Here is a 26730-nt window from a genome sequence, read left to right on the forward strand (position 1 = left end):
TAACTAGCTCAAATGTAGATATCTCTGTGTTGACACCTCAAGTTGACTAAGTTGCTAAAGATAGACATCTAATGTAATTTAAGATACCGCAGGAAGCAGAAGACAAAATGAGACTTCTGGAAAAAAAAACCAAAACCACAAACAACAACCAAATGCACACACACAAAAAAACCAGCCAACAAAACCCTTTTTTCTATTTATTTTTTTGGTAAGAATTTGTTCTCCAAGGCAGATGTCAATTTCTTTTTTTTGGGTTGGGTTTTTCAATAGTCTTTGTTCTAAAATGTTTGCATGCTTTCTAGAATGATGTATTTCTTCCATTAACTTTGGGTTTTAATTATGAAGACGGGCTTTGTATGTTTCATTTATATTATATTAGAAAGCTGAATGCCCTTCACACTCCAAGGGATATATTCACAGACACCAAAGTTTCTTCATTCCTTCACGGATATATTTATGATTCAAAAGATGTTCAAAATTCATAGAAAAGTTGAAAAAAATTTTAGAAAGAGTCTGATTCACTGAGGAAGGACAAGTAAGAATTCTAAGTATGAAAGATGCATGCTTATTTCTCCAGCTACATTCTGCTACATCCATAGTAGGAACAGATGGATTTCTATCTTGTCTCTGCTCCTTAGAATTTGTTCCATCTAGATCAAAGCAATGGATTAAAAAGTTTTAGTTTCAGTATAAATATATGCCCTTGTCCGCAATTAAGAGATAATGTCCACTTTTTCCTTATACCTTAATAACTCTGAAAACTGAATAGTGGGTCAGTGTGTACGTTCTTTTCCCTTTCAAGATAATAGCTAATAACAGTTTTTGTTATTTTTTGTTGTTATTATAGCTAAAAAAGGTGTGCATCAAATCTAAAAATGAATTAGTTTAACATTTTAATCACAAAGGAGAAGAGTAGAAAATATAATAAGGCCAGAACATCCAAGGGTAAGTTTCTAAACTCAATGAACACTCTAAAACTCATATTTCAATAATAATCCATGATTGAGAAATACTTAGACACTTTTCTCTTTTTGTCCCTCTCAGGATTTCATTATTTATTTAAAAAAAAAGAACGGTTTGTTATTATTTATGCATATATTGTAAGCATATATATCACAAGTATATATTTTTAGAATGTTATGGAACAAGAAAATATGAAGTAAAATTCCTATTTAAATCAATACTAATAATTTCTTGCAGATTTCCTTTGTCCGAGGTCCTTGGTGACTTAATAAATAATCCCTACAACATGAGTCCCTTTGTGTAAGATTTATTCAGTTTCAAGTGTACAGACTGTCCTACATTTCTAAAAGGAGATCACTTACAGGGAGTAGGATTAATGTGAGCTAGTGAAAATAAACCAATGTGATAAAGAATAAAATAGCAGCAAACAATATATATCCCTTATTCCAGAGTCTAAATTATTTACTTTCTTTAAGGGAATTTCCCAATGTCTCTGGAAAATTGAAGGAATTTTTATTTTTTTTTCCTAGCAGTTTAAATGCAGAATAGATTTATGCAAAGAGCTAAAATTGCCTTCCTTTGAAATGCTATTTTATAGTTATTAATGTCCTTAACACTTGATATTTTATTAATGTTCTTTGATTAGGATTTCTGTTTCAAATGTATAAGCACTGTAATAACAGTTTCACAGGGAAAATAAAATCCTAACTGAGCTGACTTTATTTTGTTTGTCATTGTCAGACGACAAGTTTCAGAATACTTCACTGCAATTCTATTCTTTTTAGATAATATACATTTTTGACTGTAATGAAAATGTCAATGGAAATTAATATCGGTATCAGCTTTCTGACAAGTTTGAAATTATGTGTTTTTTGGTGAAATACACTATATTGATTATTATAAAAATCATAATATTCAACAAATTTTACATGGGTTTATAGGTAGTATAGATCAAACAATTAGTGCTCCTTTTTAAATTTCTTTTTGATGTTCTTATTACTGCTAATTGTTTAACAAAGCTCCTCTGTCACATATTCTTTATAATTTTTCAGGTTTGTTTTCCTAGACTGTCTAATCTGTTTCTTTTCTCAAAGGACTACGAATTGTGGCAGCTAAACCTTTCATGATGAAGCAATTACAGAATGAGGTGACATGATCTGAACAAGACTGAATGTGTGTCAAGATGATCATTATCTGGGAGGTGAATAGGGAGAAATAGGAGATATTTGGGCTACATTAACTCTTAACCCATTGTTAAATGAAGTTAATGTCAAGAATTGGAATATATTGTCCTTAAAAAGCTTTTTTTAAAATTTTTTTGCTTCAAAGACTTCACACCAAGGTTTCAGCTAGGTTTTAATATGATGACTACCTACATAGGTATCTACAAGCATTCTGGCATCAATGCCTGGAATATTTTTAACATTCAAGGAAAAACTGTTTTGGTTTTGCAGCTCATTTAAAAATTAGTACAGAGTAATATTAATAGATACATTTTACTTCAATGGTTATTTCAAAGTTAACAGAAAATATTTAGTTGTTTGGAATTTTTTTTCTCAGCTAAAAAAGTGGCCTATCTAGGAATCTGTTCATTTAATGAACTTTATTATGATTTAGGTTCTTATGGTATTCCCCAAAACTTAATTTATTATTTTATTTTAGAATATCATAGATCCTACAATTGACAATTACTTATTTGTAGTTTCTGAAGTGAATTCTTACACTGGTCAGGAAGTAATAAATGCAATACTTACGGCTTCAGTGCTGTCTCTATATTCAAAATATTTTCATAATCAGTCATAACTGATACAAATGAAAATGTTTTGTTCTTTGTCATAGATTTAACAAGTTGGTCTGTATTTGAAATATTAGGAATATATGTCCACTCTATCTTATTTACATTACTTATGAAAATAAAATTACATAGTCAAAATGTCCTTTGAGGGTGGTGATCTGGTGGTATGAGAGCAAGAAAAAAGAGTAGAAAAGAGAGCTTTGAGGGTGTTGGGGAGAAATCACACCTCTTCCACCAACTCTAGAAAGCTTATCAAAAAGGTGGTTAATTAATTAAATCAGAAATATTTAAGTGCAGTTTTTCCTAACACTATTTTAAAAGTGAATACATGAATAAGACTTAAATTAAAGCACTCTACAAATGGGTAGAAGAGGAATATATTAGTATTACTGACTGCTTGTGATCGCTCTGAACTATTAAAAATATATCATTTACTGTGTTTAAAATAAAGATTCTATTTAGCATATTGGCAAAAAAATGCAATGGCTTCTGAAGAGGCAACCTAGAGAATTTGTAAGACTTCTTTTACAAATAGTACGCAATTTGGTAGATTAGTTTTTTTTTAAAATTCCTAAATACCAAGTTAAATAGCTAAATAACTAAAGGACAAATACATAATTAAACATTCTATAAAATTTGCTAAACTTCCTCTTATTTCCCAAATGAAATATGTACAGCCATGCAAGCGTTATGCGTCTATAAATTTTCTGTGCAAAACCATGAGTGTAAAACTGGGAAAAAAGCCTGCACAAATGCTGATTAAATATTTCAATCTTATAAGATTCTTTAGTTGCAATTCTTGTGAGAGAACAGTTCAGTGGAAATCCACACTTGAAATATGAACTGAAACAATTGTAAAACCTCATGTTACCACAGATGCTTCTCATTAACCATTTTGAGGTAAAACACTGAAATCCCACAGACTTGATGTAGTGTGAAAACAAAAGGACGTGTCTGAAAACTTGAGTTTTCTCAAGATTGTCACAGTAGGTGATGAATGAGGAAATGTCTTCAGACAGAAGTTAAGCACTTTTTATTTCTGTGTTGGACTTTTTTGTGCTGGAAGAAAGGTAACTTTTTCAAACATTGTTCATAGAACCTGTTGTTAATGAATGTGATTTGTAGATCATGCATTTCAGTGTATGGATGATCAGAAAAATGAAGACATTCTTTGTTTAAAATATACAAATCTACCTTACTTGTAATAGGAATGAAGATATAACAAATGAGAATGAATGAGACCAGAAACAAAACTGAGGACCCTGTGGTGTCACTCAGGCAGAGACTTAAATACCAGAACTGATATTTAGGAAAGCAAACTGGAAAATGTAATGCCAAACCTTAACCTTAGTTATGTAGGATAACAATCATGATTGTATTTTCTACCAAAAACTTCCTCACAGGCTTATTCTTAGAATCACTCTGCTGTGGATGAAGTGATCACCTAAGTGTTCAAGCTCACATGAAGTCAGAGGATGTATCTTCTCAACTAAATCCATTGGAAGTCTATACTTACTCTGGGTGAATGTAGCACAATGTGCTTCTGTGGTTAAATGTCTACTGCTTCTCTAATAATTTTGTGCCTGCATAGCTTATTAGAAAGTAATGATGGAGTTGGATGGTTTGGATACATTGATCCTGTGCAGTAGTTGTTGTGGGTCAGGATTACTGCTGCCTTCTAGTTTGTCGCTGAGTAACTATGCCCATGTCATATGAAACATGCCAAGATGAAAACAAAGAGGAAGTAAGCTCACATAACACATCTTTATTGTCCTAAACTGAAGTAAGGTATTCAATATAATCCAGATAGGTCCCTTTATGCATCTTAAAATATATAAACTCCTGTTTTGGTTTCAACAAGCGGGTGTGGATAGCTCTTATACAACTTCAGCAGCCAGAGGTGTCCCAAAGCTTTCTGAAAGGAACTTCATCAGGAATCTTAAAAAGTTCACATCTTTCCAATGCTGTATTTTTTCTTTTTTTTTTTTTTTTTTTTTTTTTTTTGTGTATGCCAGCTATATAGATGAAGGAGACTGATCTTTAAAGTTCACTTGAGACTTGAAGAAGGTCTTAATTATATAACTAATTGATGCCTAAATTTAAGGAGCACAATCTGCTAAGTTCACTTAAGTTCATAAGCACTTTCTCATCCCTGCTAACTTTTATAGGACATAGGATGCCCCTTTCAGGATTTTTTTTAAAAAACAGTTTCGTAAAATATTGATTAAAATAGGCCTCTAGGTTAAGCAGATGTTTCCCTTAGCTTAAAATGAAATGACTGAAGCTAAAATCATGGTGATAAAGATGACATGAATTTGTAGGATTCTGAAAATATTTGTACTTTCAAATACTCTGCCATTATTTCAGATTTCTGAATCAGCTGTTGAGGGTGTTAAGAAAACTGAACTTTAAAAATATTCTGGTTTAGGAATGGTACTCCTCAATTTAGTGCCCCCCACTGAGACCCTCCCAAACCACATGTTGCTCTCTCTTGGTCACCTTTTCCCTCATTTCCTGTTTTGGCAGGATGGAGTTGAGAACTGGAGGCACAAACAGAAAAGGTCGCAGGTTGAGATAAGAACAATTTACTGGAAATAGCAATGAGATAAGTAAATGAACAGTAACGGCAACAACATTAATAACAAAAGTGTGGAAAGAGGGAAAATTATTCACATGTAAAAATGCTCGTTATGGAGCCCACAACAATAAACAATACCTGATGGCAGTCCCTTGCCACATTTTCTGGACCGGAAGGAAGACCTTCTCCCCACAGGAAAGAGTCCCTTTCCCCCAGCCCTGGTAATGAAGTGAGGTGTTATCGAATAACAACAGGGACCTGGCCAGGCCTCCACTTGGCTACTGCAAAAAGTTACCCCTGTCCTGGCTGGAACTATGCAAAAAAAAAAAAAAAAAAAAAAAAGACAAAAAACCTCAAACAAAACAAAACAAAACAAAAAGATAGATAGGAAGTGAAAAGGAAAAAAAAAATGCCCCAAAACCAAGTCAAAGTCCCTCACAAGATATACTATTTATTTAAATAGATTTCAGTTTTGACAGCTAGCCACAATTCTACAGTATACTGTCCAGTAAATCTTTTAAGGAAAAGAAAAATATTTCCCTCTTTTTTATTTTATTTTTTTTTTGTAAAAACTGGAATTTCACAAAAATGACAAAAGAAAATTGATTTTTTTTCTTATTTCACATAAGTTTCAGTCTTCATTGGAGTGAATTTAATTATTCTTGAAGACTAATGCACTAGGATCAACACATCTCATTTAATTTTGAATAATGTTTTTACCTGCATTACACATGTTGGAAGATGGTTTCCTCAGTGAGCATTGTTCTGATACGAGCAGATGGAAGGCATTACATTTTAGTTAACTTCTAAGCTTTAAAACTACATCTTCATTTCCACAGCAATTATGTCACTCCTTCTAGTGTTGTCTTTCAGGCAGTTTGATTGTAGGAGAAAATACTATCTTGTCCTCCACCAGAGCTTATCAGAAAGTTAAACAAAGATATGAAAAGCCTAACAGTTACATTTATTTACCTTCACATTTATTTACCTAGACAGCACTGCGTTAAACCAATGAAAATATGAGTGTTTTCTTAAATAGGACAATTCCCCATCTAAATTCCAATTTTTCTACAGTTGTATATACATTAATGACTTCTGGTAATATGCTTACATATCTGAATAAAAATCCAACATAAAATACCACCTGTTTTTTCAGATAAACCTTCTGTTTCCCTCTTTGAATGCAGCCACAGATGGTAAATTAGATTAGCATGGAAAGTAATAAATTCTGTGATGAAATATAAGATCAAAATGAGGAAGTTCACAAAGGATTAGTAATGTGCTTGTTTTTGTTTACTACTTCATGAGAGGAGGAATGAATGGATATTAAAATTCTTTTTTGTTGGAAGTCTTTTTATGTCCTGTTTTGGAAATGCTTACTTAAGTATTAAGATTGATTTGTCTTTTAATATCAAACCCCATATCATTTGATTATTTTTAAAAATACAAAATAACAAAAATAACAAAAAAAAACCCTTCACCTTTTTGGAAGTTAATTGTGTCTAAGTGGGACAAAATAGCAAAAAAGGGAAACCAAACAAAACCAGCAACAATAAAAAAGAAAACAAACACCCGAAACATCTCAGCCAACCAACTAACCAACCAAACAAAACCAGCATTCAAGGTCACATAAAGGGAAAAAAGTTATGGTTCTGCTGATGTCAGGGAGTAGTTTGTAGACTGCAGAACCTTTCCCTCTCAAAACTGTTCAGAGTAATTTTGTCTGTGCAAAAAAATTTTTTCTTCTTATTACATGTTTTTCAAGCTGTGGTTCTTTGTGTGTAAACACTTGGGGAGGACCACTCAATCTCTTTAAGAAAGGAGATCTGCTTCTTCCTTACTTGTTGCCTGGCAACCGGTAGCTAAATCCAAGTTCTTCATCCCCTGCAAACCCCTGTTACTACCCTGCAGGGAAATGGCTTTTTATGAAGGCAACTTTACAATTTTTCATCCCCAGCTTCAAGAGCTGTCAATTGTATGGGATTTAGCTAAGATGTTCTTCCAGGAAATTAAGACGATACAGGTCTTCTTACTAAAAACACTACTTCTTACTAAAAATGCTACTATGAAGCAAAATGGCTGAAAAGTGAAATAATACAGATTTTAATGCTTTGATTTTTCAATCTTGCCTGTTTACACAGACATACTGTTCAAGTTAGTTATTTCAGATTCTCTCATATCAATGACAAAACTGAGAAGAGTGTTAGCAATTTATAAAATTTACCATGCAAATTCCCAGAAACTTATAATTGTTTCTGGCTACCTTGAACAGAGATGAATGGCCTGTACCATCCAAAAAAGGGGGTTGTCAGTAGATTTATTAAGAGCCTTAGCATAAGTTAAAAGTGCATCAAGTGACTCCTGCATGCTGTACTTTAGTTTTGTCTGAAGTAGTCTTGGGCCTATATCCCAGAGCCAGGTGTAGTTCTTAATAATAAACATGGAGCAGACAGGAGGTGAGGGGAGGGGAAGGGAGGGGAAAGGAAGGAGAAGGAAGGGGAAGGTAGAGGAGGGGGAAGGAAGGGGGAGGATAGGAAGGGTAAGGGAAAGGTAAGGCAGGGAAAGGGAAAGGCAAGGCAGGGAAAAGGAAAGGCTGCAAATATGTATTTGAACTTTCTTCCGTGAAATTTAAAACTTTACATCACTGTGTTTCTAGCTTCTTGCATTGTGCCATTTCTTGTTTAAAAAGGTTCTCCTTTTTACAAAAACATTGAAGTACCTTGCTGTTTCCTATACAGTGTACATCCAAAGATCCAAACAGTAACAAAGGTAAATCACAAGCTGATATTGGCGTTTCTAATCTTAATTGTAAAAATTATGGATTTTCTAAAACAAGTTCTTCAAATACATTGTCAACTGGAATCGAAAGTTTATTTATTCTTTAAATAGAGGGACTTCTCACATGAGTTTTGGTTTTTACATGGGTTTTGCAGGTAATATAAATCAAATAGTCAGTGTTCTTTCGTCAATTTGTTTTTTATATTTCTTGTATTATCAAATAACTTTACAAACAAATATTTTGTAGCAAATTGCATTATCAGTTATATGGGATACTGAACTCTTTGTTTAGTCATTCTGTATCAGACTAAAAAGAAGTAGGAGTTTATTTATAGACATAGCGAGTACAGTTAAATGTTATGGGGTTTATTTAAATTGTAAAGGTCTTAACAATTTCTAGTGACGTTTCTTGTTTAGTCTACATAGTGATTTAATAATCAATGGAAAAATGCAGCATATAAGATACGTATTTAAAGTTACTAAGAAAAATTATAATATTCTTGAAGAAACAACACAAAAATTACTAATATGCGTTCTAGCGTATAATGAGTATAACCCTGAGGAATATGTACATTTATTCCATGTTACTTGAAAATTTCAGCCTTATTCTCCTCCTTATTTCTTATAAAATATCATGAAGATTCAATATGACATGCCTTCTATTTATATTGCAGCAAGTTTCAATTCAAAACTTAAAAAAATCTAACCTCCTGACTGGTCAAAGTAGGAAAAAGACACACTTATTTTCAGTAGGGACACACCTAATTACTAAATCAGGAAGCCTAAAGGCTCTTACCTGCCTGCTGTAGTAGTCTGTTTGGTTCTGCATTTCTAACACTTTTCTCACATTGAAAATCATATTTCCTGCTACACTTCAGACAAAGAAAGCTTGTAGAACAGTTGCTGAAAACCTTCTCCTTTAATATAAGCATAACTATTTTGTTTCTATTGCAGTTATATAAATCTACCTTCTGCTTAGCCACCTGTAGAAAATTGCACCTAAAATCATGCAGAAAGTTATTGCACTGAACCTTGAAGACATGTACTCTGACATCCAACTGGAAATTCAAACTGTTCTAAAACTGAGAAAGTTTCTAAATAGCCAGTATTTGAAACCATGAAAGGGTTTGGTCAAACAACAAGAGCAACAAAAATTAGGGGTGCACCTCTGAGGACAAGAAACATGCTGTCTTTGTGCCAATTAGAGGAGACACAGTGGCTGACCGACTTCTTTATTGCTTCAAAACAGGGTAAGAGGACATCAAGGTTCACTGGATTACAAATTTTTAGTTCTGTCCAGTAGTTACTCTGAGATAGTTATGTTATACCTTTTTATCCTTTCAGGATCATATTAATGAGTTAAAATGCTTACTTGTTTAAGTAATATTACATATTTCATCCAGAGATAGGCAAAGTTATCTCTGAAAGACAGTTGCTGCGTTTTGACTCCTGAGGCTTCTCTTTTTTGGCATGTACTCCCATTCTCTGTAGACATTAAAGACTGTGTTTAAAGTGTGAAAGGTGATGCTTAGGCCCATAAACATTGATGCTACTGGAAGACAGACATTTCACCTGGGAGTTCAGAGTTGGTTTGTACAGCAAATTCAGACTGTCATGGTGAGCAGGTGACATTTTGCTTTTAGCTGTTGTCCTGAAATTAACAAACTAAATTTACTATCATGCTATTGTGATGCCTTCACAGAAAAATAATTTCAGGCTTGTAAAGGTAAAGCTGACTGAACAAACATGGTATGATGAGATTTAGGACATTTGTTAAATCTAGCCTCAAGGTGATTATAGAATAGCCTGAAGTGCTACAGAAGCAGCTATGTTGGGGACTTCTGGGGGCTGCTCATCACATTTTGAAAAGTTAACATGATGTGTGAATCAAAAGGAATCAACACTGGTGTTTTAGAACATGGGTTGTTTATAACTACCAATAGAAACAAGCCAAATTCAAGTTAAATAGGGTGTACTGTTCTGTCTCTTGACAGCTAAGTTATTTTTGATCATATTAATGAGAAACTACTATCAGGATAGTTTGGTTCTCTCTATCTAACTGAACTTTCTTGATAATTTTTCACCAATTGATATACTTTCTCTTAAGTATTTTGTTAGTAAATGACATGTAATTTTGGCAGAATGAGGCTTTCCCCTGCATCTTCCTCTTAGCTCTAAATAAGAAAATTTTTGTTTCTGCCATGGTACTGCATCCATTAGATATTTTATTTTCTTCCAGGATAATGACCTGGACATCTGGGACAACCCTCTCGTTAGTTTTGACTACATAAGAGATTGCGTTGTTCAGACAAAAAGGTTGCAAGGTACCCTTTTCAGGTAAGGATCAGATGGCAAAATTAGCATGCAGAAAAAAAAAAAAATCTCCAAAAAGCTAAAACCTCAAACAAGTTAATAAATTGCACACAATAACTAAATGGATCAAGAGCACTCTGGTCTGCACTAGGGTCTTTCCTGCAGGCAGCCAAGGGAAGTTATCCTTTCCCCCTACTCAGCACAGGCGATGCCACAGCTGGAGTGCTGAGTCCAGATCTGGGCTCTTCAGTACAATCAAGCAAACAAGCAAGTAGGCAAGAAAAGACAGCAAATAAGCAAGCAAGCAAGCAAGGAAAAATATCTCAAAAAGTAGAGATTATTAATTGCTTTGAAAAGCGTAAATTGAGAGGAATAAAGTACTGCAACTACAAGATTTCTAACAAGATTTCTAACAAGATCTACAGCAAAATGTACAAGATTACTAACAGCAGATATATTGATAGATAGGAGTTATTAAAAATAACATTATTAAAACAGCCCTACAATAGGAAAGGCATCCTGTAGACTTTAATCTACTCATTATTTATAAAAACAAACAAAAAAAAAACAAAACAGCAAAAAACCTAAATTACTTCGCTACCCAAAACAAAAACAGTAAAAATCCCAAATTGCTCCACTACGCAAAAATTGTGATTGTTTCTTTATAGTCACAGAAGCCTACATAATTTTGTCTAGCAATTTAAAATAATGAAACTCTAAGTAATAAATATGAAATCATGAAACAGTATAAAAAAATGAAATATTTAAGTTATTCAAATATCTTAGCCATTAAAATTTGAATCATATAACTTTGACTGAAACTATTTGCCTTGCAACATTTTTTCATTCAAATAACTTCACTGAATTTTGCAGGGGACTAAAATCCCCACTCCCCCCCCAAAAAAGCAACCTAAAATCAAAATTATTCCAAATTATAAGGTAGTTCAAATAAGTCTAAAAGGACATTTCCGTGTTTTGTTATTTTTATACAAAACAGTGCAATAGATTGGAAGATTACAATTCCATTATTTTTTGTTGTCTGGAAAAGTGAAGAAACAGCACAGAAATAATGTTATTTGACATGAAACCGTTTGAGTCTTTCCCAAAAATTGTCACCGATTAATTTATAGTAGGATAGATGCCAGAACATAACTACACCACCCAGTGACATATCATGTCCTTCTTTACTGTTGAAGATCACTGTATTTTACTCTCCCATCCTGTTTAAACCCCCACTGTCCTACCAGGCTAACAGGGCACTTGCTCTGTCCAAGATGTGTCCAAGTCCAATAGACTTCAAATGGAATTCTATATTTTATTCCTATCAAAGTCAGTGGTTTAATGCTGATTCCAGAAAAGGCAGAATTAGCCCATGGATAAACAATTTGAAAATTCTAATCTTAATAGTAGAATCATAGAAAAGTTTGGGTTGGAAGGGGCCTTAAAGATCATCAAGTTCCACACCCCTTCCATGGGCAAGGACACCTTCCACTAGACCAGGTTGCTCAAAGCACCATCCAGCCTTGCCTCGAAGAGTCCCAGGGATGGGGCATCCACAACTTCTCTGGGCAACCTGTTCCAGCTCCTCACCAATGAGGAAAGTTGCACAAAAAAGTCTTGAGCTAGGTACACACTATAATTTTTTAAAACTTTAAATATTAACAATTTCTAAACTCTGTGCTACATTAATTACTTTTCACTCAGATATCTGTATTTCATAATTTTGTGAGTATACATACATACCTTGTTCAGCTAAAATTTGTAACTTAATTTATTTTTTACTCCTACAATAACATTATTGAAATAACATTACCAAATGTCAATGTCAAATAGAAATGTTCTGCGGTTTTTTTCATGTGCTGTAATATTTTGAGTGAAAATACAACATTCTATATAGAGTACTTAATTTAAGCATACTAGTGTTCACCTAATACTCTTTGTAGTTCTTTGGAAATACAGAATTAAATGTTGTAAGTGGAAACAGCTACCACTCATCTCGGAAAATGAAAACTAAATTTTTGCATACATACATTTACAAAGTATAAATTATATCCCAGAGGCAAGAATTACTACAATGCTGTCTAAGTCACATTAGGGGCCTTAATGTTGACATTTAATTTGGTAAATTATCCGGACTTCATATTCTGTGCTCAAAATTATATAGTTCTCTTTTGGAAAATCAGGCAAAGAAACTCTTTCATATTCTTTCATGTCAAATGTAAAGAAATACAATCTTTACTGCAGCTTGGAAAATAGGTAGTTCTGAATGACATCGACTGGTAATAAAGCAGTACAGGATTTGAACTATTATGCTCAAAAATCTTTTTCTTTTAACTATTGCATAATTGAAAAGAGAAAATTAAAATAAAAAATTGGCGATAAAATCCACCATAATATTATTCTCTTCTTCTGAAAGAAAATAGACATAAATTTAATTGCTTGTGAAACAAAACCAAAGCCAAAACAAAACCAACCAACCAACCAAACAAACAAAAACCACTAAACAAAACAAAAAAAACCCAAACCCACAGAATAAAGGTCCCTTTTTGATTACCTCTGGACATCATTTCAGCCAACCTCCCTGCTCAAGCAAGGTCACATAGACCCAATTGCTCATGACATATCTAGATGGATTTTGAATATCTCTGAGAAGAAAGACTCCACAGCCTCTTTGGGCAACCTATGTCAGCATAGTTGGTCACCCTCACAGTGAAAAAGTGTTGCCTGATGTTCAGTGGGTTAGTCTGTATATATTGTCTCTCGTCATGTCACTGGGCACCATTGAAAAGAGCCTCTTTGAGCCTTCTCCAGGATAAAGAGTCTCAAATGTCTCAGCTTCTCCTCATAGTAGAGATGCTTCAGACCCTGAATCACCTTAGTGGCAATTTTCTTCTGGACTCTTTCTAGTATGTCCACATCTCTTTTGTACTGGTGGCCCCAGAACTGGATAGAGTACTCCAGTTGTGACCCACCTGATGCAGTTTTGAACCATTCTGCCCATGTATCCTGTCACTGGATTCCAGGAAGAAGAGATCAGCAACTCCCTCTCCACTTCCCCTCCTCAGGAAGCTGTAGACAGCAATAAGGTCACCCCTCTGACACCTTCTGCCTAAATTAGACAAACAGAATTATTAAAGTGTAGTTGGGAAATGTACACCTTTAGCATTAAATAGTTATTAATTATTGCCATTTTTTGTCATTACCATTTGAAAACTAATAAAAACACTGTATCAAGCATCAGCTTTAAGAAAAATCTGTATTTCAAATATGGTAGTTATCCTGAAGCTATCACTCAGCTGTTGGGCTGCTAACAAACTATGAGACAGAGGTTCTTCTGACCTGTATAAGAGACTCTTACATTTTCTCAACCTGAGCTTCAAATGAGATAGGGCTCCATGGTAAAGGAGAATGTGTTTTACATGCTATTCTCAGCAGAAGTTAGAAGGAGACAATAGACATGGGTAACAGTGTGATGGATGATATGAAGCAGGGATCCTCAGGCTCTTCTGTCTTTGCCACCTGGTAGTTCACATACTACAGCTAAGTTATACTTGGCTTGGTAGGAGGCCAGGACTTGTCACTGTCACCACTGATTTAAAGCACTGTACCTGGGCTTAGCACATTTATCATCCTTCTGGACTGTAGTGAACACTTCTTGTGTCGGATACACCCACAGAATTGTTTCAGATATTTTTAATAATTTTAGTGCTTAGTCTGATGTGCACTGGACACATTGCTCCTAAGCAGTTATTGTTCAGAGCAGAAACAAAGAATAAACAGGAGGTAACAACTGGCTAACGGGTTGTATCTGATGAATGTATAGCTAACATAAATAAGGAAATAAAGTATGTACAATAAGATGTTCTTAATGTTCAATTAAAACCTTTTTATTTTGTCACTTTTAAGGAAGGTTATGTATTTTATACACGTTTGTTTGTCTTTGAGAAGAGAGCCCACTGGGAGAACTACGGTCATATTACAGTATTCCCAAAATCAGCAAAGGGTCTTCCTTTTTACATCATAGACAACTAAGTCAGGATTTAGATAGAAAACGGGAAATATGGTACCCATCTCCCAGAAGCTCTGCTAAGGCACACGGAGGACAGGGAAGTGATTTGAGACAGCCAACAAGATTCGACGGGTGGACTGTTAAATGGATAAGGAATTGGTTGGATGGCCACATGCAGAGGGTATTGGTTAAGGGACTGGAGTCCTGATGGTCACCAATGACAAGCTGTCCCTCAGAGGTCTGTATTAGAATAACTGTTATTTAATATCTTCATTAATGACATAGACAGAGGGATCAAGCGCACCCCCAACAAGTTTGCAGATGACACCAAAACGAGTGGTGCGGTTGACACACCTGAAGGACAGTATAGCATCCAGTGGGTCCTGGATAGGCTCAAGAAGTAGGCCCATGGGAATCTCACACAGTTTAACAAGACCAAGTGCAGGGTGCTGCACCTGGGTTGGGGCAACCCCCGGTATCAATCCAGGCTGGGGGATGAACAGATCAAGAGCAGCTTTGATGAGAAGGACTTGGGGATGCTGGAGGTTGCGAGGTTGGACTTCAGCCATCAATGTGCACTTGCAGCCCAGAAAGCCAATCATATCCTGGGCTACATCAAAAGAAGCAACCTGATCTAGTGAAAGGTATTCCTGCCAATGGCATGGGGGTTGGAATTAGATGATCTTTAAGGTCCTTTCCAGCCCAAGCCATTCTATGATTCTATGAATATTATAAATGGGAAAAGCATTTATATTAATTCTATGTTTATTAGAAAAATAAAGCAAAAAAAAATGTTGTTAACTTGGATTTGCTAACACAAACATGCAATACAGGTGAAACTAGAAGTGAAGAGAGATATAATTTTATTTTTAATGAAAGTTGGAAGTTTGGAGTAATCAAAATTTGAACTAAGTTTCCTTTATTTGAAAAATATGCTATTTTAATTCAAAATCTCTAAATATACTAGCTTTCCTTAAAGAAAAATAAATGAAAACTTTAAAATAACTACTTTTTCTGGGATAAATGTGTCCATAATTCTTTGTGATTTTGACACAAATGTTTTTATGTCTGGTAAAGGGGTTAAAATACCAATTATTGACATCTAGGTTGATTATTAGACATGTCCTAGAAAGACAGTCTTTGCAAAGATACTCTTTTTTTCAGATATTTTTCCTGAAAGAATAAATGTCACTCCATATCATCAATTTCTTAGAAACACTGAATAACTGAGGTGGGAATACACCTGTGAAGGTAGCCCAACTTTCCTGTTTAAATCAAGGTCAGCTAGTGCATGTTGCACAGGGTCATGTCACCAGATTTTTGACATCTTCAGGAACTCCACAGCCCCTCTGGGCATCCTATGTCCGCACTTGACTGACATAGTGAAAGACTTTTACTGTAACATAAGGAAGTTCAGAATTCCCATGTTCCAGCTTATGTCCCCCCATCTCCTCTTCTCCCACTGTGGGTTTCTCAAAGGTGTCAGGCTCTTAACTGCCATTCTTATTTAGTAGTCATAAACAGCAAAAACTTCTCCCTTTCTCTATCTCTTTGTATAGCTCAAAAATTCGCATTTCCTCAGATTTCCTGTGCTCCAGTACCCTGACCACCTCTGTGACCCATTTAGCAATGGGTTGTTCCATAATGACCTGTTGTACTGGGGAGCACAGGATTAAGCATAAATGCCTGTCAATAGCAGAAACATTAGGACAATTTATTTTATTAGTTCTGCTGATGTATTAGCATGACACATATAAAGCTATGTGTGGATTTATCATTACAAGCAAGAAGAGAGAAAAAGTTTGTAAGGAAAGTTCCAAAAACTAAAAGACTAAGTAATTACTTTACAGATATACTATGACTAAGCATGAATTATAGAAGTTAGGAAAGCTGCATACACTGAAATTGGAGCATATATAGTATTGAAAGTCCAGACAAAAACTGAGAATACCCCAAATTATTAAGTCAAGCTGCCTTGTACCTCACGAGACAAGTTAAAATAAATGAAAATTTTTTTGTAGTTAAAACTATCTACAAATATCTATATCCAAAAGAAAAACAAAACCCACAGCCCAAAACAAGAGCATTTATCCACAATGCACGAGAAAGAAAGATATTATGGACAACCTAAACCTTAAAAAGTACACATATACTAATATGAATAGATATGACTCCGAAATAAAGAAAACTCAGCTTGGAGACAATTCTTGGGAGAACTTATTGAGAGCGGAGACCAACATCCACCTCACTACAACTTCATTTTGGGTAGTTATAGAGAATGATAATGTTTTCCCTAAGCCTCCTTTCCTCCAGGCGAATGAAACAGGAGGCCAGGCCCAAAAGAGTTAACTAAGAAATTTGGGCCTGCTAACAAGCTAGAACATCCAAAATGATGTGTGCTGGTTCTGTTCTACTTACTGGACCAAAGCTTAAGAGAATAGTACAAGAACATGCAATAGGCCAAGAGGTAATAAATTAGAAATGCAGTAGGATAAGGTAGACATTTGAATAGAAGAAATAGGCCGGGAGCCAGGGCTTTTTCCAAGCTTCAGTGAGCGGGTCAAGAACAATGGAAGAGAAGAAAGGTCAGGCTGAGGAAGATGAGTTTAAGCCTCCAGAACCACGGAGGAAGAGCGGAAGTACCACCAAAACTGAGGACCAAGAGAAGGACCACCCCAAGCCCCACCTAGGAGCTCCACCTATACTCCGCCTGTTATTAATATGTATAGATAGATGTTGTAATCACTTGAATATGCATTTAATCACATCTGAAAATTGTATAAAAATGCTGATTTTGTGTGAAACCTTCGAGCAAGTTCGTCCAGCGAGAGCTGGCTTGCTCCCAGCATTGAATAAACAAATACCTTGCTGCTTAAAGATAAAAAAAGTCTCTGAGCAGTTTCTCGGACCGAGTTTTTCAGATTCAGTAAACAACCCCAGCTCCCTCAGCAGCTTCTCAGAAGACTTGTGCTTCAGACCCTTCACCAGGATTGTTGTCCTTCTCTGGATCCCCTCCAACACCTCAATGTCCTCCTTGTACTAAAGGGCCCAAAAACTGAACATGGGATTCAAGGTGCATCTTCACAAGTGCTGAGTACAGGAGAACGATCACTGCCCTGGTCCTGCTGGTCATGCTGTTTCTGATACAAGTCAGGATTCCATTGGCCTTCTTGGCCACCTGGGCACACTGCTGGCTCACTTTCAGTGGCTGCCAGTCAGCACCCCCAGGTCCTTTTCTGCCAGGCAGCTTTCCAGCCGCTCTGCCCCCAACCTATAGTTGGGGAGCAGTGAGCAAATTCCTTGTTTTGCTTCACTTGCATCTACGGCTTTTGCTTTGCTTGTTAAAATGTATTTATCTGTGGAATGTCTCACTTTTACTCTTGCGATTATCTCCCCATCTCACCAGGTGGGGAGTAAGCAAGTGCCTGTGTGGTCCTTAGTTGCTGTCTGGGTTTAATCCACTACAACTATCTATGCAAATACAAGCCTATTAGACAAGTCTTGCTATTAAAAACAGTTTCAGATTCAAATAATGAAGAAGAAAAATATAGAATACTCAAATTGAGGGTGAATGGAGACCAGAGACAAACAATGGGGTAATATAAATGTATGGTTTGAGTTGGAAGGGACCTTGAAGATCATCTAGTCCCAACTTGGGCTGACATGGGCAGGGACACCTTCCACTAAACCAGGTTACTCAAAGCCCCATCCAACCTGACCTTGAACAGTTCCAGGGGTGGGGTATCCACAGCTTCAGGGGAAACAAGGGCACCCACAACAGAGAAAACCTGTTTCAGTGTCTCACTGCCCTCGTAGTAAATAATTCCTTCCTCATAGCTAAACACTTTCAAATTAAAGCTATTACCCCTTATTCTGTCACTACCTGCCCTTGTAAAAAGACCCTCTCCAACTTTCTTGTAGGCCCCATTAGGGAAAAAATGAACATTTCATTTACAAGTCCAAAATTTTTCTTTAAGAAATTACTAAGAAATAGGTATGTTAGCTGATCCTCTTTGACATGTGGGCATACTTCCCAGTTTCTGAAACTTGCTGGTCACAAAATACATTGAAATCACAAATCAAGACATTGTTTATGCAATGCACCTAAGAAAGGCAGAAGTATACAATTAAGTTTTAGCAAACAAGTCTTTTTCCAGTGACATTAAATTACTAATAATGATATTACGTTAGGTTTAAACACTCTCCATAATAATATGTATATTTCTGATTTCATTTGTGTATTAGGTTTGCGTGTCAAGGTTTTGATACAGGGGTGGCTGCTCTGAGCAGAGAATCTGCTAGAAGCTTTCCCTAAGTCTCATAGAACCACTACCAGGTGGCTCCAAGACGGACCCACAGCTGGGTGAGACCAAGCCTGTCAGCAATGGTGGTAGCACCTCTAGGTTAACATATTTAAGAAGAGATACATCTACAGCCCATGGAGGACCCTACACCAGAGCAGGTGGATGCCTGAAGGAAGCTGGAAAGCACACAGTGGAACAGGTTTTCTTTCAGGATTTGTGACCTCTTGGAGCACCCAGGCTGGAGCAATCTGTTCCTGAAGGAGTGCACTCTGTGGAAGGGACCCACACTGGAGCAGTTTGTAAAGAACTGCACCCTGTGGGAAGGACTCATGTTGGAGAATTTCATGGTGGACTGTCTCCCGTGGCAGGAACCTCGTGCTTGAGCAGAGGAAGAGTGTGAGGAGTCCTCGCCCGGAGCAGGAGGGTTTGGTAGGTAGGTGTGATGAACTGACTGCAAACCCCATTCCCCATCTCCCTGTGCTGCTGGTGGGAAGAACTTAGGGAACTCAGAAGTGAAGTTGAGCCCGGGAAGAAAAGAGGGATGGAGAGAGGTGTTTTAAGATTTGGGTTTTTTTGTTATTACCCTATTCCTAATTGATTGGTTTCCCCTAGACGAATCTGTTTTGCACATGATGGTTATTGGTGAGTGGTCTCTCTGTGTCCTTATCTGCACCTACAAGCTTTTTGTTATATTTTCAGCTGTTCAGCTTAGGAGGGGGAGTGATAGAATGGCTTTGGTGGGCACCTGGCATCCAGCCGAGGGCAACCCACCACAACTCGTTATAAAAGTGAATTTGAACTGTTGTCAATCCAGTAGAGGAATACTGTTATGGCCAGAAGAAAGGGAAATATTCAAGTGGAGAGCAAATCATCTTAATATACTTAATTTATTGGTTTAAATTTCGAAAAGGGATATAAAGGCTGTCTTTAAGTATACATGGGACAAACTCCAGTGACAAAAAGTTCCTATGTGAAGTGATAAACTATTTTGATACAAAAATGTATCAGTATATACCTCGATACTGGAAATGAAAGTTTCTAAAAATGGATGTGAAAATAGTAGGCTACTGCATGTTGAAAAGCAAATTTATAGTAAAATCCAGATACCTTTTCCCAGTAGTGATTTTTTTCCCTGAACTGGCATATAACTGTATTTAAGGACATAAGTGATTCCATCTGGCCCCCTATATTCCTGACTAGAAAAGGAAAAATATGACTGTTATGGAAGAGAAGTAAGATGAAGAAATCCAGTTCCAGATGGTTTATAACTGCTTTTACTAAAACCATCCTGTGTCTGCAGTCTCCTCTTTTACTCTACATCTACATAACAAATAATCAAAGTTAGTAAGAGTCTTCAGTAGTCTCCTGAACTCATTTCCAGGGTAGGATGAAAAAAAACAATTTATTTAATTGTGTGCTTTTATTTCTTAGGAGTTATAGAGAAGGGGAAGCAAATTTAGTTTGCACTGAAAAATTTATTAATAAAACTCCCAAGCTTGTAAGGCTAAGTCTGCATCTCTAATTATAGTTTTGTTTTATCTTGCTCTAAATCTTTTTATGTATATCTACTATGCATATATTCATATATAGAATATATGTTTTTGTATCATGCACATTTTTGGCAATTCAGTAGAATCTATTATTATATTATATCAATATCAGACAGACATGCACACAGGAAGTAAGGCAGCTGGGTGACGGTAGTTAATGCGTGTGTAGGGCAGGATAGAGCCCAGCCCCTCATTTTTTGTATCAATTATACCCGGAAGTAAGAACAAAACTATAGATTAGAAAACAGCATAGCATGTGTCATGGTTTTCTAATGCCATGGTTGCAAGCAAAACAAAGCTTGAAACTTCCTTGTAGTCTTGCTGGTTTTATATGGTTTGCAAGCTGTGCTTTATCTGAAGGAACATATACATGTTTAAATTGCTACCTTGAGGTGAGCTCAGTTTCTTGGAGCATGGTGCTAATAACACAAAGGTTGTGGTTTTGATCCCTGTACAGGCCATTCACTTAAGAGCTGGACTCAATGATCCTTGTGGGTCCCTTCCCACTCAGAATATTCTGCGAAGAGTGTTTTCCGCATAAAATGGTTGACTGTATCCTAAGTTAGGATCTGATTAGGGAAAATTAGTATATAATGCAGAACTAATTATGAATACAAAAACTAACACTCATTACATTCAATAAATGATGAAACAGCTAAGACTAAGAAACACTTGCTGAGTAATTATGCTCCTCTTTTACACAAAATAGAGTTGGAAATAACCAGTCTAAAAAATATCTAATAACTCAGTATTACATGAAGGTAGGCTCCCTGATATTATTTTCTGTTTTCATAAAGTGCAGTTTTTCAAAACTGAAATCCTCTAGACCATTTAATGTCTTTAAATGCACATTTCTACTCTGAAATATTGTGATTTAAGGCACAGAACAGTTTTGTTAACTGCAGTTATCCATTATACACCAGTGTTATACACCAGTCACTAAAGTAAAAATTGTATTTGAATGAATTCTTTTGTTGCTAATTATAAAAATATTGAAAAATGAAATTAAGTTAGAATTCTCACATAAAGACTCCCTGCTAGACAGGAGGTGATTGGGAGAAAAGGGAACTGGGGAGAAAAAGAAATCAAACAAGAACAAAAGAGCAGAATTAAAGTTATGGTAAATGTTGCTCAGGAATACTCTCTTGTATGATACCTTGCTAAGGAATTATTAAATGCAAGCAGTCATGAGGGAATCTGAGGAAGAATAAAGGTGTTGTGACTGAGGTGGAATCCTTCATAGAGAATAAGGGTGTACTCGACAAAAACCATCATAATATTAAACATGTAAAAACCTTTAACTAGCACATTTTGATGATAGCCTTGGAAAAATCAGTCGCTGTAAAAATGTTCAGTACTTAAAAAATGTAAGTCCTATCTCCTAAAATCAGTGGTCAACTTTTTGCTTGCTTTTCCTTTTACTGTGGCTCAGAAACTGTCCGTAGGAAAAGACAGAACATTCAGGATTAAAGGAGTATTTTGAGCACACAATGTTCTTTGTAAAGCTGTCAAACACAGTACTGAAACTAGTAGTAATAACTTGCAGAAATTACTATTTTTAATTTAAGAAATTATGGGTTTGAACAGCTTGCATTATATGCTACAATTTGTCATTGTCAGAAGTATGGAGAATATAAAAAAATATAAAATTTTTTGCTTTTGTTGAAAAAGGGAAGCATATGATTGAAGACTATCTCACAGTGGAATGTTTTCATGTATAATTTTCTGATTTTTTATTTGTTTAGATTTACAATCTAGAAGTTTTTTAACCTGTATTGTTGATGATGATGTTTTATTAGATCCATAACTCTTTAAAGCAAATTAAGAGTTTTTTAGAAAGGAAATTGCGAGTTAATTATATTTTAAATGTGAAACCTAAATAAATAATTTCTAATCAGAAGAGAAAATTTCAAATCTTTTTGAGGTCAATGGCTAAATTCTGATCTCAAGACAAGAATTTCCTCTAAGGAACTCCCATTCCTAGCTAAATATGAACATATTTGAAAACTTCTATAAGGCTTAAGATTGTAATCTTGTAAATACATCTACCAAGTGAAATGCTTACTTCAACAGTCAGTAAGAGACATAGACTTTTAAAGGTTGTTAGATACTTATCTGGTAGAAAAAATGTCCGGGACTCCCAACCTATGCCACTGATAAGTGCAGGAAATATTCTTCTACTGGCAACAGTGGAGACTGTCACTATCAAAATCTTATGCAGGCTTACCTGAGTTAAAGCTTCTTGAGTTATTTTCTTTGCCTTACACAAGCACAGACAGTGACAGACAATGGCAGTAAGCATACCAGCAACAAGCCTGGCGTCACAACTGATGGAAGAAAGTACATTGGGCTCATGGTGTAGGTGCATGGAGGACAGGGTGAGTCTGAATTAACTAAGAAGACACAGTATTAATTAAAGTGAAAACAGTTTCCACAGAACTAAGTTGAACAATGCTTTGAAAAAAACTTGGTTATAAGGAAAAGTTCAATATGATATGAAGGCTTGTAAAGTTCAGAATAGTTTGTAATGTTTAGAAACCCTTGAATTAATGTGTGATGCAACTTTACATAAGGAAAATACTGGACTCTATTTTTATAATTGTGAGATGAGGTTAATGCACTTCAGTTTTGGGATAGTAAAGAAAACTTTTGAGCAAAGTAAAAACTACCCAAACATCCAAGGAATCTACAATGTTTAGTTTGTAAAACTGCTTGTGTACAGCATGTTCATTGAGTTCTCCAAGCTGATGCAAAACCAGTACTGGTTGGTAATTATGTGGATTTGTCAATAAACTTGTTCTAAGTACAAGTACAATTTTAGGAGTTCTCTGATGAAGGAAAGTGTCTGGTGTGTTTAACCAGATTTATTATGTGTGAAATGGGATTTCAAACCACGGATGTAGCATATTTCTACAGTTTTACATTAATTCCACTAAGTTCAGTAACCCTCTTTTAGTGACTAAATAGCTCAAGATATATAAAAATAAATTTTGATAGGAAAGCCCAAAGTCAGTTGCAAGTCTAAGAGCTATATTCTGAGTCAGACTCTCTGCCAACTTTCACCTGGGCTAGTTATTTGTTCACTTGCAGATCAGATCATTTACATATGGTATTAATGCAAGAAGCACAAAAATAAAATGCCTTATGTTTTCTTTTTTATTTCTTTTTTTATGATTATCTCAAAACAGGTAAAATAAATCTCTTCAGAGTATTCACACATTTGGAAAAAAATATATATTTTTTAAACTTTAAGGTCAAAATCTCTATATTATTATTATTGAGAATAATCTGGCTGAAATATTTCTGTTACACATAGAATATTATCTACCTAGACTAACCATAAGATAAAAGCTTATATGGCTTGAACTGCCATAACGGGTATTTTGGTTAGATACTAGTAAACCATTCTCAGCTGCATGTGTAGAATAGATTGCCTAAGGAAATATCTGTGTCTCGTTCAGCGGAGACTTTGAAAAACATGTTAGACAAAAATGATGGAAATTGATTAGGGATAGTTGATTCCATCATGCTTCAGGAAGATGGACTGGATAGACTCCCAAGGTCTTAATTTTTTTCAGAGTTTTCCCAAGATTAGTGTGTGTGTTTTTCATATATACATATATATATATGTGTGTGTGTGTGTGTATATGTATATGTATATATATACATATGTATGTATGCATCTGTGTATGTGTACAGTTATATAAACTTTTCCAACTGCTTCTATAGATTGAGCTTAGATGCAAGCAAAGCAATCTAGGTAGTTTTCTTTATTTCTCATTTTGTTTTTACCCTACCTCAGAATATGTGATGTCCTGGAATTGTACTCATATCCAAGGTATCTTCTAATAGAAATGTGCATCCAGATGGTTCTTGAATATTTCCACAGCCTCTCTGGGCTGCCATTCAGAGTGACCTTGGCAGGCTGAAGGAATGAGCTATCGGTAACTTCTTGAGTTTCAAGAAGGACAGATAGAAAGCCTTCCCTTTGGAAAGGAAGACCCCTTTAAGAACCATTTCGTAAATGTCAAAAAAACTTAAAGAAAGTGTCATCCTCAGGATTCACTGAAGATTACTGTAATTTGGTATTTAATTTGCATATTAAAATTATTCTCAAACTCCACTAATGATATCCTGAACTCTGAATGAGATTACATTCCTGCAATTCAGAAGCTCCCCTTCTGTAACTCAGCACAACTAGATATATTCATAAAGAGCAGTGGGCAATGACACCAAGGACAAACTTTACATGATTATATATTTTTTGCAAGCTTTTACCTTTAAAATCTCAATGATCTTCACCCCTTTTACAGATGAACTTGTGTCAGTTTGTCTTACTTAAAATGTAAAAATATCAAAAAAATACCACCATTAACAGCCAAAAATTGACCTTGAAAATAAGACCCTGTCTACACAGAAACTATGATAATGATATAAGGTAATTAAGATACATAAAATCTTTATGTGGGTATTCTCATTTAGTTTCAGAATAAACTTAATATTATTTAATTTAATCTATTTTTAAAATGAATTATACTAAATCATATTAAGACCACTTAATAAGGGAAAAAAAGCCCATAAAGACATTAAGTCATTCCAATTAATTCATTTTCAGAGTTCATTAGAATCAACATAATGATTTGTTGTTATTCAAGAAAGTCATGGTCGTCACTGTACCTCTGAAAACTCATCGTAGAGGTACCACTAGTTTACATCCAATTTTTTCCTGTACTGTGGGAATGATAACTTTATTCTTTTCTCCCAAGATGCATGTAAAAGCCCCATTACACGTGTACATAGTGCCATATGGCTTATTCAATCATACATTTCTTACAAACCCTTCTCAGATCTGTTATGACAATCCACATACAAAAGCCCAAAAACAAGTAGCTGAGTGTTGCACACAGTGCAGCAGAGGAGAGGGGCAATGCATTTGTGTTTGTAAGTTTTCATGGTGGAAAACAAGTAATTGGATTGTTTTAAGGAGCAAACACTTTTGTTCATCATAAATTGAACATTTAAATCATGGATTTTTAATAGGGAAATTTTTAATCATTGCTATTTTTCAAATTGTGGATATGTCAATTTGAATCATTAGTCCAAATGTTGTTCAGAGACATTGACTTTACTTATATCTCTATATTAATGTGCTGAGCTGCTAAGCACTATCTTGATAGTGTTTAAAGAGATTTTTACATGCACTGTTGATGGGAGATTGGATAATAACCCATAGGAACCTCGGCTCTCTCATTATCTGCTATCTAGCTTTTTATATGTACCAGTTTGCTTTATGAAGCATTTTACAGTAGCTTCAAGATAGTCTACTTGCCTGGCCATACTCGCCTAGCAGAATTTTATGTCTGTACTGATCAGCTGCATTCTTTATTTTAAATTGTTGTAACTTCTTTGAGGATTTTAGTTCATAGCTTCATCCATGAATGCTAATTCTTTCATTCCCTATTCATTCTTTTTCTTCAACTTGTAATTTCATATTCGTCTTCTATAAGATTCTTAGTTAAAGAAATATTTCGTCTTTTCTTAGAAAGGACTGCTGCTTTTTTTTCTCCTTTGGCAACAGCATCCGGAAGTAGATAAAATTTTGTGTTATTTTCAATAATACATAAAACAAAGAACCACAAACCTTCATCAGAGTCTGGAGGCCTTTAAGTTGGGGATTGAAAAACTGTCAAAAATTACTTCCAGACAACGAGAAAATAAGTGGATTTAAAAAAAAAAAAAAAAGGCAGAAAAAAGTGTACTTTATGAGAAAGCGAAATGGCATTACAAAGTAGGTTATCGTTTTTATTTCTGGACTTATCACAAACCAATGAGATGTGTTTTCTTCCTACACATTGAAAAGAAAAAATAAAAGGTAAAAGACTGTTTACCCACTTAAAGATGTCATCAAACAGTGTTTCCAAATTCTGTAAGGATAAGGATCTCCACAATTGAGTTTTGCTATTGCTGTTTAACAATTTTTCCCTCCAGTCAGGTATAAAAAAATGATCTTTACATCAATGATGATTGGATAGGGCATTGTGTGCCTTGTAAATTTTTTATTAATGACAAAATATGTTTTGAAATCTGAATATATAAATTACATAGTACAGTACTTGCTTAGCTTTCTGTTTTGATTATTTTTCTGATTCTACAAATTTTGCGTTTCTATTAAATATTTCATGCTACAGAAAATTTACTTGACATTATTACAGAGAAGCAGCAGGACTTTTTAAGTTATGACTTTACAACTCTTCTTTTTCATCAGTATTATCTTTAATTCTTTAATTCTTTTCAGGCACTGGTTGTCAGGCATACAGTGTCCTTTAGTCGGCTTCTGTGATTGATCATATCTACTGATACTGAAACACTTATGTTCCTCTGTTCCTCTTTTGGTAAATGCAAGGCTAATGATTCTTGATAGGGTAACTATTCTGTTGTCA

The 26730-nt window shown here is 35.2% G+C and overlaps 1 long non-coding RNA gene across 3 annotated transcripts in view; it reads left to right on the plus strand.

Annotated features, from left to right (window-relative positions):
* The window catches only part of LOC113986974, a 279229-nt gene that overhangs the window by 102844 nt on the left and 149655 nt on the right, over positions 1-26730 (plus strand). For 2 of the 3 annotated variants that reach the window (XR_005562846.1, XR_005562845.1), the window contains exons 5-7: positions 9069-9364; positions 10354-10451; positions 18682-19173. This is a non-coding gene — a long non-coding RNA (uncharacterized LOC113986974). The remainder of the gene's footprint in view (positions 1-9068; positions 9365-10353; positions 10452-18681; positions 19174-26730) is intronic. The other variant, XR_003540328.2, reaches the window with a different exon arrangement.

This window comes from Pipra filicauda, unplaced genomic scaffold, assembly GCF_003945595.2.
Source record: "Pipra filicauda isolate LSUMZ 115617 unplaced genomic scaffold, ASM394559v2 scaffold166_size2123106_pilon, whole genome shotgun sequence".
Lineage (NCBI taxonomy): Eukaryota > Metazoa > Chordata > Aves > Passeriformes > Pipridae > Pipra > Pipra filicauda.